This window comes from Sciurus carolinensis, chromosome 13 (assembly GCF_902686445.1).
Source record: "Sciurus carolinensis chromosome 13, mSciCar1.2, whole genome shotgun sequence".
Lineage (NCBI taxonomy): Eukaryota > Metazoa > Chordata > Mammalia > Rodentia > Sciuridae > Sciurus > Sciurus carolinensis.
The window spans coordinates 8904399-8920874 of NC_062225.1; the positions used below are offsets into that span (position 1 = coordinate 8904399).

Sequence of the window (16476 nt, forward strand, 5' to 3'; positions counted from 1 at the left end):
AGATGCGCCCAGTGCCCTGGGTCGGGGACCTCGTGCAGCCCTGCTCCTCGAGATCGGCGTGGAGGGGGTGACAGTCGCGTGCTCGCCCCCCACACCCGACGCGGGGCAGCAGGGTGGCAGCAGGCACTACGAGGGTCTGCAGTAAGCGGGGACGGAAGATTCCTTGCTGCCCCCGAGTGACAACTTTAACGGGACCTCGCCTGGCAGGTCCGCAGCTGCTTGCTTCCCCTCTCCACCGGTTCACCTCCAAGCACAACGCCCCTTCACCGACCCTAGTGCCCACCCCGCGCTCCAGGCAGGACCCAGCCGAGGGTCCCTGGCAGCACCGCAGGGCCGACGGCTGCCCTGGGGCACGCGGGTGTCTACGCAGCTCAAGGAAGCCGGGGGTCCTGGGGCCCGTCGGCCTTCGGCACGCGCCGGGTGCGCGTCCCAGGCTGGGTCTCGGCCAGGAGAGACCCCGCCAGTGGCGACTGCAAAGCGAAGGAGGCGAAGGAGGAGGAGGAAGAGGAGGAGGAGAAGCAGGAGGTGGGAGGGCGCAGGGAGGGGGAAGAGGCGGCAGCGGCTGTCCCCGCGGCTCTGCGTGCGGAAGAGTTTGCCGCGCGAGCTGCCGGCCTCCCGCAGGAGCCCAGGGACCCGCTCGGCGGCGGCCCAGGAGCGGCGGCCGCGCAGCTCGGAGACCCGCGGTAGCGGCGGAGGCGGCGGCGGCGGCGGCGGCGGCGGCGGCAGCGAGAGCAGCGCCTCCCGCCGCCGCCCGGGAGGAGCTCGCCGCGCCCGCTCGCCGCCTCTGCTCCCAGCGGCGGCGGGAGGCGCGTCTTCCCGGCCCAGTCCTCGTCCGGCCCCGCGGGGCCGCTCCGGCCGCTCCGAGGTAAGGGGCAGCGCCGAGAGCGCGGGGTCCTGCGGTGGGCATACGTGCGCGTGGGTCGCGGGGCGCCGTCACCTGCTCACCAGCGCGGGGGACGCGCGGGCCCGGGAGGGGCGCTCCGGCGCGAGACCGCGCGAGGCTGCGCAGCGCTGGGACCCAGGGCGCAAGGAGGTGGGCTCCCCTCGGCACGCACCCTTCGGCCGCCCCGGACATCGCGTCCCGCTTGACCTCGGTGACAACCCACATGGTGGGCTCCGGGCGCGTCTCGCTGCGGGAGGCAGAGGACTAGGCACCCAAACCTCAGAATTGGGGGGAAGGGGTCTTCAGAGGGTAGATCGCGGTGGACAAGGGGCCCAGTCCCCGGACGGCCGCTTTGAAGATTGCGGGCTGCCCTCCCGGAGCCGCACCGTGCGGTCCCTTAAGCTTGGGGAGCCCGGGACCCCTGGAGAGTGCGGCGTGCGCGCCCCAGGCTGGGACTGGCAGTGCCTCCCGGTCCCAGGGTCGGAACTCGTTCCCGGCTGGACTGGGTACCCGGTCCTGTGAGCTTAGAGGGCGAGTTGTCTGACAGCCGGGGCTCCCCAGGTCGGGTGCCAGCGCGTAGTTTCCTTGGGAGGTGTGCCCCCTCCCCTAGCAGAGGAGGGACGCACCTTTGACCTTTCTAAGGAGCCACGCTGGGTGGGGAAGTTGGAGGAAGGAACAGGTACCAAGGGGCTAAATTCAAAACCAGCCTCGCTCCTCGGCCTGCCACTCCTTAACTGCTCAAGGTAAGAAAGTTTGTTTTCATCCCTGTGATTCATGAATCATTAGTAACCAGTTTTGTTGATTAAGCAAGATGGAAACCTAAAATATACACGGGAACTCCCACAAAGTCTAAAACCTCTCTTCAGTTCCCAAAGTTAAAAGCCCCGGCGTTCTACAGGTGTTCAGGAGGGGTCCTCGAGAGGAGAGTTGTAGCGTTTGCTCTTTACCGGTTGCTTTGGTATCCGCCCCGAATTCGTTAAAGTGGTTAGCCTGTTGCTTTACAGGTAAAATATTGAGTGCCTATTAAATTACTTAATCAGCGGAGGCGAGCTGGTCGGTCATGATCATTAGAGCCCAAACCTTCTTCCCTTAATAGGAGGGGTTTTCGCATTTGGACTTCCCAGGAAATTAATTCTGAACCAGTTACTGGCCAAACTCAGCTCTGTCAACACCTCTGTCTCTTTCACAGCAACCCAAGTCCCCATCCGGTGTACTGACCAACTAATTATGGCTTGCATTAAAAAGAGAGCTGCCCTCGTTGGAAGGCACCCTTCAAGTTCAAGGGCACAGACAAGCTCTACCTTTCTGCTGCTAAGATTTCCTTAAAGGAAAACGTTTGCCAAAGATAAGCCCCAAATTTATTTTAAAAATAATCCCCAAATAAATCTAAGTATAATGTTTAATAGTTTTTCTGACCTGGGCCACTATTTTACAAAACCAGAAATTCGGTGTTTCATTTCAGCTCAACCATGATCAGTAGAAGTAGCAGTCTAGTTAAAGATTTAAAAATAAAGTGTGCAACATAAAGACATAATTATCTTCCATCTCACAAAGAAATGTGGAATGTGGCTTAGAAGAATTGTAAATGTGCTGTGTTTAGCCATTTTCTTCTTAGAAATCGATGCCTCTATTTATTTGCGGATCTGTCCCACTGTGCACAAGTGGAGGAAGGGTTTTATTCTTTCTACTCCCCAGAGAGACTCCCGGGGAGGTGAAAGAAGGGAGTACACTCTAGAGGAAATATGTTATTAATAAAACACCCCCCCCCCAGTTAAACATGCCAAGAAAAGAACCGAGTGAGACTTTACTAATTAGTGTGATGAAAAATAAATTCACAGGTAGGATAGGAGAGTATTCTGATGATAACTGAAGAATTGACCCTTATATAGAAAATCATAGTTTTTAAGTTCATTTTTTAAAGAGATTTTGGATTTTTTAAAGAGATTTTTGTTTTATATTTCTGGCTGTTTAATAATGAAAGCAATTTTAAAATAATGAAAATGAAAAGTAACACACATCACCTGATGTGTTATTAACAATTTGGATTCTGTGTTATATTTTGTATAATCATTTTTAGTACTTGTAACCTTTGTAACACATTCTTAACACTTAAGTCGAGAGATTCAGTTATTGAATGTCTTAAGATTCAAATAATATGTGCGTATCCTTTTCATATCTCCATCTTTACATTTGTTTTTTTTTTTTCAGTCTTGCTTTTGAATCTTCAGAGTCAAAGGGCTGTCTTCTTTCTTAGTTTTTAAAACAAGTACATGTTTTCTTCCTGACATGAATGGCCAGTTCCTCCAATGTGGTGGAGACACTAACTGTCTCATACTAATACCATGCACACAGCAACATCTCGTTCCCAAGACAGGTCAGATGGCAAGGTATTGAAAATAGCCTCATGACTCAGTATTCTTGGCTGTTTTTGCCAACAGTTTAATTGATTGCATCATAGCAAGCATCTAATTGAGTTTCACATTTAAATAGTGAAAATGGTACTTGATGCACTATTTGCTCACAGAAATGTTTGATTAGCCTGTTCCTGGTCCTTGTTCTATTTGTAGCAAAGACAAGAGGTCAGGGACTGTCACATTCATATCTCTTCATCTCATCCCTATGAGGCCTTATTCATAATAGATGCTCAATAAATAAGTGTGGGAAATGAGCTGAATTGTTGGTAATCACTGTCCCAAGGTTAAAAATTTCTGAATGCTAATGGAGGCCTTAACTGTGAGTAATTCTATTTTAAACCTGATGATTAATAGTACCTTAGAACACTAAATAAACGTATTAAACAGGAGCATATGTTTAAAAGGGAAATTTCTCCTACAGTCTTCAAGGCACAATTGTTTCTAGTTTGAGTGCTTCAGCTGAGATTAGGGACTGCTTGGTATTTTAAGCAAATTCGCTTCTAGGGTAAATTTTCCCCAAAGACCACTTGAACTTTTGCTGGTCTTAATATGTGGTTCCATTTGATGATTTAGAATAAAAAGGGGACAGTGTACCTCCTACACTGGTGTGGGAAGGGGGAGGGCGTGGCTGTCACTGAGCCCGGGAATCTTTCGGGCCCTTGTTAAGTGCGGGTTTGAATTCAGGAGGTCTGGGCTGGGGTCTGAGCTGCGGTTGTCACCGGAGCATCCACGGCTTACAGACTTCCAGGTGCTGCAGACGGGCAAGGTTCTGGGACACACTGACTCCAACCCAGCACACGTTTACGAAGCATGTACCACGGAGTAGGCCCAGAGGAGCCAAAATAAAGATGGGGCATACCTGCCCCGGGGGACCTGACAAGACGGAACACAGTGAGAGGAGTTGATTATTTTTAAACTAGAAAAATGTAGGATGCCCCACTGCAGGGTGGTGGCCAGAGGGGAGTGGAGGTAAGGGGACTGCTGAAGAGGACTCCATATTGCTGACCTGATCTCTAGTATTTGAATACAAAGCTTTGTGACTCGGCAGGAAATAAAACACAGATTTTTAAGTCACACAGACTTGGGGACGCCTTCCTGCTCAGCTGCAGTGTGAGTTGGAATTGCTTTTTAACTTTTCTGAGCCTAAACATTCTTGTAAGAAAAACAGTGCCCATGATACTACCTAGCCAAGCTGCTAGGATCATGGGTGAAGGATAAATGTTAGGCCTAGCAAAAGCCATTGCTCTGATTGTCGACCCAAGAGAGGGGGCTAGACAACAAGGAGGATGAAGCATTTCCTTAAATATTTTTCCATGTAGTTCATGCATTAGAGACTCAATTTTGTTAACCCACAAACTCAAGGCGGGTGGTAGAGACCCAGTAGGTAGGGCTGGAAGGTGGGCGGTATGGAAGTTAATCCAGACACAGACAGCTCATCTCTCCCTCCTGCCACAGTGCCCCAGCTGGGGCCAGCTTCCTCCATGGCCCTTTCCAGCATTATTTTCATCTGAGTCTGTGCCTGATTCCTAACCTGTTGGTTGAGGAAACCAGTGTTAGGGTCATCGGGCACCCCTTAAAGATGCTGTGCCAGAGGGAAGGACAAGCACCTCTCCACATCCAATGACTCCGGTCCAGTCCCTGGTTGGGCTCTGTTAAAATTAAAGCCATCAATCTGTTCTTCTCACCTTAGTACAAGTTCCCCATCAAAATCCAGCTAATAGCAGGCAGGTAACTCCGTGTGACCACAAATGTCACTGTACAGTTTCACAGCAAATTTTTATGCCCATCCATGGTCAGAATACTAAGTGCTGAAGATGAGTTTCAAAATCACTGGGGTTTTTGTTTGTTTATAAAAGTATATCACATAGTTTTTGGAAAAGACAGAAAATAATGAAAGAATGAAGATAGCCCAATATTTCAAGGTGTTATTTCCTTCATCTCCTTTCTAGGCATGAAACTATTTTCATATTGGATTTTACAAAATATAGGGGTAGACTCTTAAAGAAATTTTCAGATAACACAGGACCCATTCCAGTTCAAAAGAAAAAGTTCCCCTTTGCCTGCGTGGGCAGGTCATCCCTTCTTTTTGGCCTGGCAGAAACCTAGTTTTGTTGGCGAGTCTTGCCTCTCCCACCTGCCTCAGAAGATGGATCCTGATTGGCCAAGCAGTCTGGTTGACCTGCTGCCCTTGTCAGTGATTGGCTGGGGAGTGCGTATGTGGACTCAGCCCTAGCCAATAAGACGTTAGATGGGTTGCTCAGAGGCTTCTGGGAGTATCCGTGGCTCTTCAAAAGAGGCAAGAGAAGAAACTGCCCTTTCTGTGGCCCATGGACCTAGTGCCTGTGTGCTGGGCAGCCATCAGCCACCAGAGCAGCCTGGGCTGGCATACAAAAGATTGCAAAGTGAAGAATGTAGCTTCTGTGGTGTCCTCTACTTTTCGAATTTCCCAAGAAGTCTACTTTGGAACACTTCAAGATCTTGACTTCTGTGTGCAACAGGTTCAGTGAGGTTTTTTGTTAGTTGTCGCCAAAAGCATCCTAAGTGATACATCCGGGAACTCTCTACCCTTCTCAGGAGGTAACCATGGAGTACCTAGTCATTTTTTGGTGCAATTACATACATACATTTTTGTGTTTTAAAAACAGAACTCATTCTGTATGTAATATTTAGTGACTTTTTAAAAAACAACAATATGGCGTTGAGACAGCTTTGCATCGTTACTTCCTATCTACTTCTTTATTTTTAAAGGCTGCAGAGTGTTATTCAGAATGGATGGGAAATAATTTAATTCATTCCTATTGATAAATGTTTTGTTTCCATTTCTTCACTGCTCATGGTGTGTGTGTTAACGTCCTTATCAGTATATCTTTGTGTACACTTCAGTTTTTCTAGGTCAAGGATTACTAGGAAGGGATTTCTGGGTAAAAAAACACACCTGTTTAAAATATTGATAGATGCTGCTTAATTGACAACCAAAACAGCTGCTCCTGTGCTTTTCTCCTGTATGGTACGTAAAGATGCCTTGTCTCCATCTTAACTAATGCTACTTATTATCCACTTTTAAAATCTTTTCTATGCATTTTCACATGCTTGAGATAATAGTGTTTACAGATTTTATTCTGGTTGTTTCCCTTAATCTGAACATAAGCATTTATTTCCCTAGTCATTAAAAATTTCATGTAAACATAATTTTAATAGCTACATAATATAGTCATCCCTCAGTATCCGCAGGGGATTGTTTCCAAGACACCCCTCCAAAATCCACAGATGCTGTGGTCGCTTACGTAAAGCAGCATGGTATTTGCACAGAACCTATGCACATCTAGTATACTTGAGATTATCTCTCGATGACTCACAATACCTAATACAATGTCAGTAGTTGTATAATGTATTGCTTAGGGAATAATGAGAAGGAAAAGTTGGACTTTTGTTTAAAAAATATTTTCCACTTCAGGTGGGTCGAATGCCTAGATTCAAACCAGAGGATGGGGTGGGTTGGGACAAATGCGATCGTTTTGGGAGTGTTTCAATGATGTGTGAAGGTACAAAAGGGAATCTTTGAAATTGAGGAGTTTCATGAAAATTAAGTAGACATGATCAACCTTACAGGAACCTTGAAAATTTTCCTGAAAACGGTGTTAGCAGACACACCCCTCCAGTGATCTGTTCCAAGAAAGCCCCCAGGAGATGGCCTTCCAGAACCTTCTAAATCCAGTCAGATGGTGAGCCGGCCTGGAGTTTACAGTCTGACAGACTCTGAGCCCAGTTCTCTGAATGCACGGTAGTCACTTAAACAAATACTTTGTGTCTTACATGAGACACAGCTGTGAAGATGGTTGGTTGGTTTTTTTCTGTTGTTTTTTTTTTTTTTCGTTTTTTTCCTCTTCTGCTCGAGAAGACAGGGAAGTCAGTGGGATGGATAAAACTCATTGCCTTTAGGGAATGGCACATCTGCAAAGCACCCCTCTTGTGCCAGGGAATGCTAGCCATGTGCTGTCCTCTGATAGGACAGAAGGCAAAAAGACAAAGCTATCTTCAAAACAAAAGCCATCAGTAGCCTTGCTAGGGACAGTGCCAGGCACCCAGCATAGCTTTTTGGTCTTGGGTGTCTGCACAAAAGTATCCCAAATATCTTGATGTGGATAGAATGATTAGTTATGATGTGTCTGCAGTAACATGAGAGATGAAAAAGAAAACCTCTGAGACCACCAACAACTAAGAATGCCTCCATTTAAAACTGTTTTTATTAATGTGTATGTTTTGGGCCTACGAAAATGAACATTTTGTCTTTCTTAATTCAGGCAGGTTAATTTCATTTCAAATTCAGCATCTAGTCACTGGCACTCTGAGTAGGACTTTTTGGGTAGTTTCACAAATCGTCCACTTTAATAGAATTCCGATTTGTCTTTAATGGTTAGGTAGAAAGATCCAGACAGTATTGTGTTAGTCAGCTTTCCATTGCTGTGACAAAATGCCTGAGATAAACAATCTAAAAGGAGGAAAGGTATATTTTGGCTCAGGGTTTCAGAGGTTTCAGTTCATGGTCACTTGGTCCTCTTGCTTTGAGGCCAGTAGGGAGATGGTGCACCATGGTAAAAGCCTGTGGTAACACAGCTCTGTTTATCTCATGGCAACCAGGAAGTGAGAGAGAGAGAAGAAGTGGCAGGATTCCCAGTCTCTCCTTCTGGGGCACGCCCCCAGTGACCTCACTTCCTCCCATAGGCCCCACCTCTAAACGTTTCCACTGCTTCCAATAGTGCCACAGGATGGCAACTCATCTTTTAACCTGAGGCCTTTGGGGGACATTTAAGATACAAATATTAGCAAGTGTGTGTTCTGTTCAGAACTCCATGGCTGCAATTTTCCACTGTCCTATTTAGTGAGGTCAAGACCTGCTTAGAAATAGCTTCGCAGCTGGGCTGGTCAGAAGGTGAAGGGCTCTGATCAGCCTCCTGTTGACAGTGGTGGGCCAGGCCCTGCCACAGAGCTGGAGAGGTGTTTCTGAGCAGGGGCGCTGGAGGAGGACAGGGAGGAGCCAGTCTGGCTGCTACATGGCTCCCACAAATGTTGCATTTGCCACTCAGGCATGTGGATGTGTGCAGTCTACAAAAGACATGGTCCTCTATCTCACCATCAGTTACCGCAAAAGATGCCTGTTTCCCTGGAGACCAAGAGCTAATAAAAATAGAAGGAAAACTTTAACGCCCAACTTTTGGGGTGTGTGCGTGTGTGGCGGGGGCTGGAATGTTGCTGAGAACAGTTGGTGTTTAGCTTTGGAATCAGTTCATCTAATGACCACAGGTAGATGTCCATCTTTATGTGACCTCTCCGGGGCCTTCCCAATGGTCAGGGAGGATTTACCTCCATGGTCTCTGTCCTTTCTCCTTCCCAGTGACTCTCAGAGAGGAGCTCATTCAGAGCAAATCAGCATGACAGGTTTGCAGTGGTCTTATGCTCTGACTCCTCAAGCTAGAGAACTTGCCTCTGTTTCTGATCAGACGTGGGCCTCCACTTGTAACAGTCTCTTGGCTTGATGGTTTGGGACAGACTGATTTCAATGGAGATAAGCGGCTTCTTATTTTTGAGCTGCTTCTGGAAGTTTCCATCCATACCTTTTGTCTCTCCACCCTCCAGTAAGGTGGCCTGCATCTGCCTGGTCCCAGGATCAAGGATGTGCCCGTCACCTGCTCTGCTCTCTCCTGGAATCTTCCATTCATTCCCACACAGCTTCACCAGCAGGGGTCTAACCATCACCATGCTGTGACTCTTCTCTACCTTTATCTGATCTAAGAAAGCATCTCTTTTGGAGCTTGTGTCCAGGGGTAGCACAGACCCATGGATTTGGGGTTCAGGGTGGCCTTAGTGAAACCCGATGCCCTTCTGCATTGCATAGCTCCCTCCTGGACTCGTGACTTCCGCAGACCTGCAGCGTCTAACTCCTCTTCACCCTCTTGCTGCCAGTCAGCCCTTGGTGTGCCAACTCAGCTCTTGGATCCCTGGACCTGGCACTTGCTTTTTAGCTGTTCCCAGGGGGCTTCCTGGCCAGGGCCAGCCACAGCTCTTGGACACCATGCCTGGCTTCATCGGTTTCACCCACACCTGAGTTTGTACCTCCCTGTGCCGGCTGGGCTCTGGCAGGGTCTGTGAGCACCCTGTCCCCAGCATCCACGCAGGGCAGGCACGCGGGTGTTCCCTGGTGTCCTCTGGAGGGAACGAGAAAGCGCCACTGGCTTCCCCTCCGATGAGTGTAAAGGAAACTCCGTGATACCCGATTCTGCTATGGGCCAAGCGAGCACCTTCTCTGCCTTCGCACCCCCAGGCCCGTTCATGCGTCACCCTTGTCCCTGACGTCTTGTGCCTGCAGCAGAAAGGGTTGAAACACTTAGCTGGTAGGTTTCCATGCTGCATCTGCCTGGGAGCTGGGCACTGTCTCCTATGTACTGTAAATCATCTCAAGATGATTATATAATATAATACCATAATATAGATATATATATATATAATAAATATATATATATATATATATGTAATGCAGCGTAATACCTAAGACATGTAAATGCCCTGTAAGTAGTTGTTACATGGTATTGTTCATGACTTAATGACAGGAAGAAGTGTGTCTGCGATCAGTACAGATGCGGATGTTTTCTTGAATACTTTTTTCTGTGCAGTAGGCAAATCTGCCCACGTGGAACCCACAGCGTACAGAGTCCACAGTGCTCGGAGTTTACCTGTAGGACTCCTCTCTTTCTTTTCTGCTCTGCCCCAGGTCCCCTCTCTCGGGTCTCTGTGACCTAGATGGTGACATTCTTCCCACAAGAAGTTGCTGGCGCCAGGTGAGGGGCCTTGGATTGGACTCTGAGTGGCGGGAACCTAGGAAATGAAATGATGGGGTTGTCTAGCGACGGAGGCTGCATCCTTAGGTTTAAAAAGGACAGTTCCTTAAATCTGTATTTTTAAAGAACAGTTCACGTGTGCTCCGGTTTCTCCAGTGCGCGGCCCTGTTCACACAGGTTAGGTGTTCCCGGCGGCCAGCTGTCTGACGTCCACTTCAAACGCAGACTCTCCTTGCTGGGTGTCCGCGTGGCTTTCTCTAGTGGCAGCGTCGCGCTCCCCGTGGGTGCTTCTTTGAGTGGGATCCTCAGCATGGACTTCTTGGAGGCTGCCTGTGTGTTTCCGACGGCCAGGGTTTGGTCCTTCTGGTGTGTATCGCCTCCCGTCTCTTTAAGACACCTGTAAAACATTCCTCCTCTGCCAGCATTGACCTGTGGCCTCATTTTAAATCACAGCATGCGAGTGGCCTTCCTTGTGTGGTCACTTTTGCAGGTTTAATGAAGGCAGCTGTGCCTGCAGCAGAAAGGGTTGGCATTCCGACCTGACCACTTGAACCTGGCCCGTCCCATATACCCCAAGACTCAGTTTCTTCATCGGTCAGTCAATACACAAGACTGAAAAAAAATAAGAGAGAATGCTTGTTGGAGAAGTCTGTAAAAATGAAAAGTGACCTTGCTGTTTTATTTCTTGCTGTTGTGGACAGCACACCTGGCTAGGTCGATGTCAGTTGCAAGATGATTTCTTCTTGAATGAAGTACTTGATCTTTTTTTTTTTTCGGACAAGGTACATGATAGCAATTAAAAACATAATACATTCTCAACGGCTCGGGAGGCTGAGGCAGGAGGATCACGAGTTCAAAGCCAGCCTCAGCAACTTAGTGAGGCACTCAGCAACTTGGTGAGACCCTATCTATTGGTAAAATATTAAAAAAGGGCTGGGGATGTGGCTCAGTGGTTAGGTGCCCCTGAGTTCAATCCCTGGTACCAAAAACAAAAGCAAACCCAAAATCAAATGCAGTCTATCCCAGTGTTCTCTTGAAAGCTAATGTAATGGGAGGGGAAATGAAATGTTTGAACAGGAAACCACACGTTTCAATGTCTTGGCAGTTACTTGGGGTCGCATGGTTTGCTCTCAGAAGCATGTGCCATTCATAAGAACAAAGTACCCCCGTAACTCTTTTGTGTCTAAAATTTCAATCCAATTCAAATGACTGTGTATTCCCATGGATTCTGAGATTTTTATGAGGTAGCCACGCGGGGCCATTTTACCAGGACAAATGTGACATGTGCTATTTCGTGTGACCTTTCATTTTCTTTCTAGAGAGGCCTGGCTTCTGGAATTGAAGCTCCCCTCTTAACCACCCTAGAAAGATGCTGTAATTTTTTTTCCTTCTGTGTCACAATCCACCAAACAATAAGGACCCCTGATTTTCAAGGAGACTGGTTTGTACTTCGGATGGAGACACACGTTCACGCCATTCTGGTTAGTAAGTTGGCTGGAGGGGAAGGAGAGGAGCTCTGTGATCTCTCAGTGCAACGGGGATGGTGCTTTCCAGGTGAAAACTGGAGATCAGACAGCAAAGGGGCTGGTCCTGTGCAGGGGCCCTGCCGGCCTGCCGACCCGTTCAGGGGGCTCAGTGCTGCCCTCTCTCTGTGGAGAACTGAGGAGGTTTCTTCCTGAAGGATCAGGGGCTGAATTCAGCTCCGGTTCCAGCCAGGCTGCAGGAACAGGGCTTCCCAGCTCAGCCAACACAGGCACCCCCAGAAATTGAGAGGCGCCTGCTGCAGACGGAACAGCGGCTGACGTTGGCCTGCATCGCCTTATCTCTCTGCCCGCTTTCCACAATCTGCGCTCCGACATGAGCACAAGATAAGGAAGTCCGAGCTCTGGAGGCAGCTGGGTACGGGGAGAAACGAGGACAAGGTTGGATACAGACTGTGCGTGTTGGCTTCTGGGAAGTGGCTCAGTCTGTTAGACTCTGACATCTGACTTGCAGATAAAGTCAGTGCACAGAGCTCACTCAGATCTGTGATAAAATAATAAAATGCCTACTTATTTTTTTTTTTTTTTTTTTGCAGTACTGGTAAGCACTGGTAAGTACCTAGCACATGCTAGGTAAGCACTCTACCACTGTGCTACACCCCCAGCCCTTTTTTAAAAACTGACAGATAATCGTGCATCTTTATGGGGTGCAGTGTGCTCCTCTGGTACATTGATTCTTTGTGCATTGATCAACTCCGGAAACTTAGCTTATCCACCATCTCAAACATGTACCATTTCTCTGTGACAAAAATATTCAAGATCCTCTCTTCTGCCTCTTTGGATTTTGTGATAGAGACTCACTAACTAGCATCACACTCTGGGTAATAAAACACTAGCACTTATTTTTCTTACCAGACTTATTTTAACAATGTCGAGGGGTGGGTACCGGGGTTTGAACTCAGGGGCACTGGACCACTGAGCCACCTCCCCAGCACCAGTTTGTTTATTTAGAGACAGGGTCCCACTGAGTGGCTTAGCACCTTGCCTTTGCTGAGGCTGGCTTTGAACTCGCGATCCTCCTGCCTCAGCCTCCCGGGCCGCTGGGATGACAGGTGTGCACCACCTTGCCTGGCTCTTTTGACAGTTTTTAACAGCGCATCTCAGGCATGGCATCGGAGAGCAGGGTCAACCATAGGATGTTCTCACCTGTACTTTTTGACCCCATAAACTTGTCACTGCCGCTCCTCAGGCAGATGGTGATCCTTTGTGCATAACCTCTGGCAAGGTAAAATATCATTAGGCCTGGGGTCATTTGGGAGGAGGATCCCTGTGTTCAGCTGCCCCTGGCCCTGCTTTGATTAGCCAGCAGCCCCTGGAGGGAAGCTCTATTCCATTCCTCTTTTACATATAAGATGCGAGGCTCAGAGAAGTTAAATGACTCACATGAGGCGAGCCAGCGCCAGAGCTTTGGTCCTTTAAAGAAGGACCAAAAATAGAACAGCCAGTGTTTATTTACTTTTTCCCAAGAAGAGAGAGGATGTGTCTAGAACCCATGAAGTATTCCAGACATGTCTTCTTTAGCTGCAGTGTTCTTCTGGAGGGTGAGGTTATCGCCAGCCTTCTGGATGCTTGCCGTGTGGAGTCTGGGTTCCACCTGGCCCTTCGGAGAGAAGACCCGGCATGAAAGGGTTCAAAAGAGGGATGCTTGCAGGAGAATCTTTTTTTAGGGCAAAATCATCATTCTGTTCCTTGCCATCTTTTAGTAGCTAACCTGCTTTTCAAAAATTGTTCCTGTGACTGTAATGAGGACTGTTAAATCAGGACACTCATTCTGTCTCTCCTGGTTTTCTTGGAGCCAGGTACATCTTTCCTCAGCGGAACTCAATGGTGAAGTCAGCGCAGAAAGGTAGGGGCCACCTGGCGCCCGCCCTGTTTCACCTGGGCTGCCTCAGTCCAGAGCGCCTAGCAAACTAGCAACTGGCTGATTTATGGAGAAGCTCCAGAAGTGCCTTCTCGGAGCCACTCTGGTTACTCTGAAATGTCCCCTACGCACACAGGCACCAACCTGGGCACTCAGTAAACTCTAGAGGCAAATCTGAGCAAATGAGGTCTTCCAGACTTTTCCTAACAGGGTTTTTCTAAGTTGCATCCTCAGTTGAACTCTTGGGGAGCATCCCCACAGAGTTCCCCATAATTCACTGAGGGGAGGTCAGGACATCCAAACCCTCTCTGCCACTTTTGGCAGCCATGGGCAAAGCTCTTCTTGGCGGGGGACAATTGAGGACCCCAGTAGATCCCTTGTGTCTTTGTCTACCTTCCTGTTACCACCCTGTAGGAAAACAGGCATTCTGAAAATGAACATCAAAATAATTTGGTCACCCAATGATTTATGTACATATACACACACAGAATCTTAGATTGGTACCATGCCTGCATCAGAGATGTAAAATTGTCAGAATTAGCATATTACCCTGACCTGAGCGATTTTTTTTTTTTAAACCAGAATCCTTTAGTAACATCTCTCTGAATTATTCTGGGTTGTGTATACTTTCAGAGAGTTTTAGAAAACCAGTGAGGGAGAGTTGCAGATAGAGGAAATGACAAGCCAAACTTGTGCTTTGAATAATGGTGGTGGAGATGGTAGGGTTTGGATTACTTGTTGTGTGAGCCAGACATGAAACAAGATGGTCAGGAGTTAATGATGATTGTAGGGGTAACTCAGAGTTCTGATTATGCAAGTCAGGGGTGCATAATCACCCAAATCAGCTTTCCTTTATCATAACAAAATACCTGAGATAATCATAAAGATGAAAGGTTTATTTTGGCTCACAGTTTGGGAGACTTCAATCCATGCTTTCATTGCTATTTCCAGTCAATTATCTTGCTCACCACACCTGAATCATGCAGGAATGAATCCTCATCCTTCCAGAATTTACTAATGTTCTAAGGTAAGGAGATTTTGTTTCAACCAAAGTTGAAGCCTGAATTTGATTGACTTCAGGAAGAAGAGGTAATTCATTCAGATAACTTGAGACCCAGAATGGGTCTATTTTACATTCTGTCCAAAGGTTAAAATTTAGAGGAACATACCATCCTAATATCCTATTTTCTGTGTTATACTAAGCTATGGATCGACAGGTTTTAGACAAAGATTTTGAATTCTACTTTACAACATCCTTTATCAAAACTTTCAGAGGCTCTGGACAGTATTTGGAGTGAGCTTCCAATGTGATTGAAGACAAATCGAATTTTCTCTATGTCAGTCTTTTGGTCCTCTCTAAGCTGAAGTGGAGAAAAATTGGGCATGTACGAGGAAGAGAAGACACAGATAAGAGATGCTCGATTACCCAGGGGCGACTCTTCTACCCAGGAGAGTGAGTCATGCAACAGCCAAGGTGGAGGAAGCCAGAGCCATCGTGTTGCAGAGGGGGAAACCGCGGCTGGGGCCCTGCGACAGCAGAGTCCAGGGAGGAGACAGGCCTCCAGCCTCCATCCCCAGGTCTCACGAGGTCCCTGTTTGTCTCTTCACCTCCTTCTCTGCCCCAGCCTTTCTTTCTTGCCCTGTCTGCCTTCGGTAGAGGTGTTGATCATTTTAGGAACAGGAACCCAATAATAACTGAGATAGAAAAGAAAAACACTGTGTTTTTGGAGCCCCCAGTTTCTATAACCAATTGAGCTTGTTTTTCTGATTCGCTAAAAAGGGAATCATTAATCTAAAAAGTCTGCTTTCCCTGAATGTTTGTGCTGGTTTGCTTTTTTTTGAAGGTTGATTTGCATTATCCGTGAATTGCGTTGCGACAAGCAGATCACCAGGGCCAGGAGACCTGGCCCGGCCCCTGGTAGAGGTGGGGAAGAGACTTACTTCTGTTAATCTCCTGAGAAATCAAGACCAGGCTCACCTGCCAAAAAAGGCACTCGTGAAGATCAAATGCCATCCTGAAGCTGAAGTCGCTTGGAAGAGTGTGGGTACCTTAGTGTAAGGGTTTTGCCTTGGATAAGTTATTTTTTAATCTTCAAAAATTTAAGATTTGGTGCAAGATTTAAGAGAAAAGTTTGGGAATATGTATTCATCATCTAATACAGATTTATTTTTGTGTTCTTCCACGTTTTTTCTCCTTCACTGTCATTTGTATCAAAAATTGGTACCTGGCTTATCTGGAACCGTCATTTCATATCGGTTAAAAATATTCGTGCTTACCGAAGGCTGAGTACTGCATGCTTTCAATGCCTGGGTAGAGGCTACAAATTGATCTCTTAGCGGCAGAGAATAGAATAGGGGTACCAGAGGCTGGGGCGGGGGAACGGGACGGGGAGAGAGCGCGTTCAACCAGTACGCCATGCAGTTGGGTAAGAATATTTTTGATTCTGTAGCACAGTATGATAATTATGATTGACGACAATCAATTGAATATTTCAAAATAGCTAGTAGAGAGGATTTTGAGTGTTACCCACACGAAGAAATACATTGGTGACATATATGTCAGCTGCGTGATCTGATCGTCGCACAGGGTACACACGCATTGCCATATCCCCCGAGCCCCGTAACTGTGGAGGCGGACGTGCTCCCTTGGTGTTCATGGGACTGAACCGAAGGTCAGGAAGTGGCCGTTTGTTGGAGCAGAGACCCAGCTTTAAACGTGGAACCATTCCTCTCAAGGTCCTCGGTGTTGCACAGGCCCTGGGTCCTCCAGACCCTCTGGTGCTTCCGTCCGCTGGCCACTTCAGACCCCAGACAACCTTGTCCCTGCAGCTCTTCTTGGAGGCTTATCTGAATCCTCGATAGCCTGATACTCCCAAGGTTTTGGGGTGGAGGATCTGGAATTCCAACTTGATAGCTCCGAACGTCGGATGCCTGTGAAATCACG

The 16476-nt window shown here is 47.6% G+C and overlaps 1 protein-coding gene across 5 annotated transcripts in view; it reads left to right on the forward strand.

Moving 5' to 3' along the window:
* The first annotated feature begins 559 nt into the window (after positions 1-559).
* The window catches only part of Npas2 (neuronal PAS domain protein 2), a 155720-nt gene continuing 139803 nt past the window's right edge, over positions 560-16476 (forward strand). For 4 of the 5 annotated variants that reach the window (XM_047522823.1, XM_047522826.1, XM_047522824.1 and 1 more), the window contains exon 1: positions 560-865. The gene's annotated coding sequence lies outside the window, so the exon portion shown is untranslated. Of the gene's footprint in view, positions 866-1600; positions 1627-16476 lie in introns of those variants that run through there. The other variant, XM_047522828.1, reaches the window with a different exon arrangement.